Raw genomic sequence first — 4,618 nt, 5'->3', positions numbered from 1 at the left:
CAACAGTTAATGGGCCTCCAAAATTAATCTTGGCTAAACCTTCCTACACAAAAGGAAATCACAATGCCATGCCTTATAATTATGGTTATGCCTCCAACATTCAAGCCCCTCTTTCTTTGTTCCAAACTGAGATTAGTGGGTTAACTCAAATTGGCAGGTGCTTTACGCCCGAGGAGTTGAGGAAAGTAAAAGGAAAAGAAGTGGTAGACTAGACAAAGCACTAGAAGTTAATAAGCCAATAACTGAAGAGGAGTCAAATGAATTTTTAAAGTTGATAAAGCATAGCGAATATTGCATAGTAGATCAACTAAAAAAGACTCCAGCAAGGATTTCCCTTTTGTCCTTGATACTCAGCTTTGAGTCGCATCGAAACGCTTTGCAAAAGGTATTGAATGAGGTATATGTGCCCCAAGACATTGAACAGAAAACCATGGAGCATCTGGTTGGGAGAATCCATGCAACTAATTACCTGTACTTCATAATTGATAAGCTTGATGCTGAAGGTACTAGATATAACAAGCCCTTATATATTACTATTAGGTGCAAGGACTACCTCATAAGAAAGGTACTCGTCGATAATATCTCGGCTCTTAACGTGTTTCCAAAACATATGCTAGAACAAATGCCAATTGATGAATCTCATATAAAGCCGAGTACTATGATGGCCAGAGCATATGATGGCTCACCTAGGCCAAGAATTGGGACTTTAGAAGTGGAGCTATATGTGGGGCCATAAATGTTCTTAGTGACCTTTCAAGTTATGGATATCCACCCTTCCTATAGTATGGTGTTAGGAAGACCTTAGATTCATGTGGTTGGGGCAGCAACTTCATCATTACACCAATGCTTGAAGTATATCATGAATAGGATGTTGGTAACTATCAAAGGTGATGAGACAATATCCATGATGAAGAATATGGCTATACCTTTCATCAAGGCAAAGGATTGCAAGGATAACAATATCCATGTTTTTTAGATTGTGAACACCGACTGGGTGTCTGAGAACATAGTACTAAGAAGGCTAAGGATCTTAGAAGCAGCAAGGATGGCAGCTCAATGCTTTTTGGAACGCAGGATCCCATTTCAGTATAACCCTATCACTAGGGTACCAGAAAAGGGTTAATTTGATAAAGATGAAAGGAGTTGATCAAAGATTTGGGTTGGGGTATAAACCTAAAAAAATGGATCATCGGTGGGCTGTTGGTCGAAGAAGGGAAAGAAGAATGGCTCGGCTTGAAGGAAGAAAGCCTGAAGAGGAAAAACTGGAAATCCCACCCCTTAGAGTGTCGTTCCCAAAAGTTGCATATGTAATGTAACTCGATAAAGGAATAGAAAGCCTTGGTCAAGAACTATTAAATATGAGCATAAACACCTTAGAGGAGAATAAGGTGGAATGAGGTGACAGGAAGATGGTAGTGAGAAAGAAAGATGAAGCACTGCCACAACTGACTATCCATATTTTGGAAGAAGTCTCTGCTAAGATCTTTGTACGAAAGCTGGTCGAGGGCGAGATGTTTCAAAACTGGGTGACTCAATAAGCCCTAATAGTGTTCAAAATGTAAACTAACTTTGTTTAACTTAACATGCTTTTGTCACTGCTTTTGTTTGCTTTATTCTCCCTGGCTGACAATCAAGGCTTATGATGTCAATTAGATTTTTTCATTGTCATTGAGCCCACCTTTGTTTTAAATAATGAGATCATGCATTTTCTAGATTTATCTCTTTATTCGTGCATTTACACCAAACACTTTCCGCTTTCAGGCACCCTGAAAGTGGATCTTCCACAACATCACTTACACTTAACATCAAGAATGAATGACCAAACTTTAACGAACATATGATCACTATGGAAGAAGAAGAATGGGATGACAGCAATATTAGGGAATTTACAAGGTTAGTAGAGCAACATGAACAAACTTGGGAACCAGCTATAGAAGAACTAGAAACCATAAACGTGGGCAGCGATCAGATTAAAAGAGAGTTAAAAATAGGGACCTTAATCACTCCTAAGGAAAGAGCAGAGGTAATTGCCCTATTACAAGAATATGCAGATGTTTTTTCCTTGGTCTTACAAGGATATGTCCGGTTTGGATAGAAATATTATTGTACATAAGATACCGCTACAGGAAGGTTGTAAGCCAATCAAGCAGAAGTTGAGGAGAGCCCACCCTGATATTTGGATCAAAGTTAAGGCAGAACTTGAAAAACAGTGGAATGTAGGCTTTCTAGAAGTAGTTAAATATCCACAATAGGTATCCAATATTGTTATCGTACCAAAGAAAGAAGGAAAGATTAGATTTTGTGTGGACTTCTGGAATTTGAACAAAGCTAGCCCCAAAGATGATTTTCCTCTACCACATATAGATGTTTTGGTTGACAGTGTTGCATGCAGTTCCACATATTCCTTTATGGATGGTTTTTTGGGATACAACTAGATAAAAATGGCTCTAGAAGATAAGATGAAAATAACTATTATTACACCATGAGGAACCTATTGCTATAAGGTTATGCCATTTGGTCTAAAGAATGTTGGAGCCACTTATCAGAGAGCTATGGTGACTTTGTTCCATGATATGATGCATAAAAAAATTAAGATGTATGTAGATGATATGATTGCCAAGTCCATGAGGGGAGAAGATCATGTAAAGGTTTTGAGGAAGTTATTTAAGCATTTGAGGAAGTATGAACTAAAGCTCAATCTTGCAAAATGTTCGTTTGGAGTTAAGTTTGGAAAGCTGCTAGGATTTGCGGTAAGTGACAAAGGTATAGATGTGGATCCTGATAAAGTGAAGGCCATCCAATCCATGCCATCCCCAAATACGGAGAAGAAGATGAGGGGATTCTTGGGAAGATTAAACTATATTGCCAAATTTATAGCTCAACTAACCACAACATATGAACCTGTCTTCTGGCTACTAAGGAAAAAGAATCCTGGGATTTGGAATAAGGAGTGTAAGGAGGCATTCGATAAAATCAAGCAATACCTACAAAGTCCACTTTTGCTTATTCCTCCTATACCAGGAAGGCCTTTAATACTGTATCTGATAGTAACTGAAACAGCCATGGGATGTGTATTGGGTTAGCATGATGAAAACAGATGAAAAAAAAAGGGTTATTTATTACCTTAGTAAAAAGTTCACCGAATGTGAGACTAGATACACGATAATAGAAAAGCTCTATTATGCATTAGGATGGATGACAAAAAGATTACGACAATACATGTTGTATCACACCACTTTATTGATTTCAAAAGTGGATCCACTAAGGTACATCTGTGACAAGCCTTATCTCTCAAGCCAAATTACAAGGTGGCAGGTTTTGTTGTCAGAATACGACATAGTATATACGACAAGGAAAGCTGTGAAAGGGAGCGCAATTGCCGACCACCTAGTTGATAATGCTGTTGAAGATTATAAGCCATTGGATTTTGATTTCCCTGATAAAAATGTATTATCAATAGCGGAAGAATAAGAGAAGACAGATTGGTGGACTATGCTTTTTGATGGAGTAGTGAATGTTTATGGTAATGGGACCGACGTGGTGATAATCTCTCTTGATCAGAAGCAGTATCCGGTTTTAGTTAAATTGTATTTTGAATGTACCAATAATACAACTGAATGTGAGGCTTGTATCTTGGGTTTAAAAGCTGCGTTAGAACTGAAGATCAGAAAGATAGATGTATATGGTGACTCAATGTTGATTATCTGTTAGGTGAGAGGAGAATAGCAAACCAAGGAAGAAAAGTTGAGGCCATACTAGGAATATATATCTGCATTGTTAGAAGAATTTGAAGAGATAAGTTTCACCCATTTAGGAAGAAAAGGGAACCATTTTGCAAATGCTTTGGCCACATCGGTTGTTATGGCTACGATTAATCTCGGGCATAAGGTACATCCTATACACATAGAAATTAGAAATAACTCAGCTTACTGTTGCTCAATTGAAGGAGAGGTAGATGAAAAGCCTTGGTACTACGATATTAAGAATTTTATGTGAAACTAGGAATATCCAGTGGGAGCTTCGAAGATGGATAAGAAAACTCTAAGAAGGTTGGCCATGGATTTCTACCTAAACAGAGAGATTCTGTATAAAAGATCATTTGACGGAACCTTGCTAAGGTGTTTGAATGGGACAGATGCTAAAAATGCTTTACGGGAGGTACATGAAGGGATTTGCTCAACTCATGCTAACGAGCATATGGTAGCAAGGAAAATACAAAGGGTTGGTTATTTCTGGATGACACTAGAGAAAGATTATATCGACTATGTAACATAGAAAATGGTGAAGAGGTTTATAGAAAAAGACTTGAATTGTCACTATGGTCCACCATAAAAGATAGTGACCGATAATGCATAGAATTTCAATGGAAAAATGATCGTGGAGCTTTATACCAAATGGAAAATCAAGCATTCAAATTCTTTACTATATAGGCCCAAGATGAATGGTGCCGTAGAAGCAGTCAATAAAAACATAAAAAAAATTATTCAGAAAATGGTAGTCACTGACACGACTAAAAGATTGATGTCTTCTCCCAAGTGTAGGAGTGTCGAAGTAATAAATAACCCGGCAAGACCGGGATCGAACCACAGGGAGGTTATTTGTACAAATTAAAAATAAC

At 37.8% G+C, this 4,618-nt stretch overlaps 1 pseudogene; it reads left to right on the top strand.

The window, feature by feature from the left end:
• The first annotated feature begins 2,552 nt into the window (after nucleotides 1–2,552).
• Nucleotides 2,553–4,618, top strand: part of LOC105140294 (uncharacterized protein K02A2.6-like) — a 3,020-nt pseudogene continuing 954 nt past the window's right edge.

This window comes from Populus euphratica, unplaced genomic scaffold (assembly GCF_000495115.2).
Source record: "Populus euphratica unplaced genomic scaffold, PopEup_1.0 scaffold238.1, whole genome shotgun sequence".
In the NCBI taxonomy this organism is placed as follows: Eukaryota; Viridiplantae; Streptophyta; class Magnoliopsida; order Malpighiales; family Salicaceae; genus Populus; species Populus euphratica.
The sequence above is the reverse complement of the archived record's forward strand: the minus strand, read 5'-3'. Positions and strand labels throughout refer to the sequence as shown.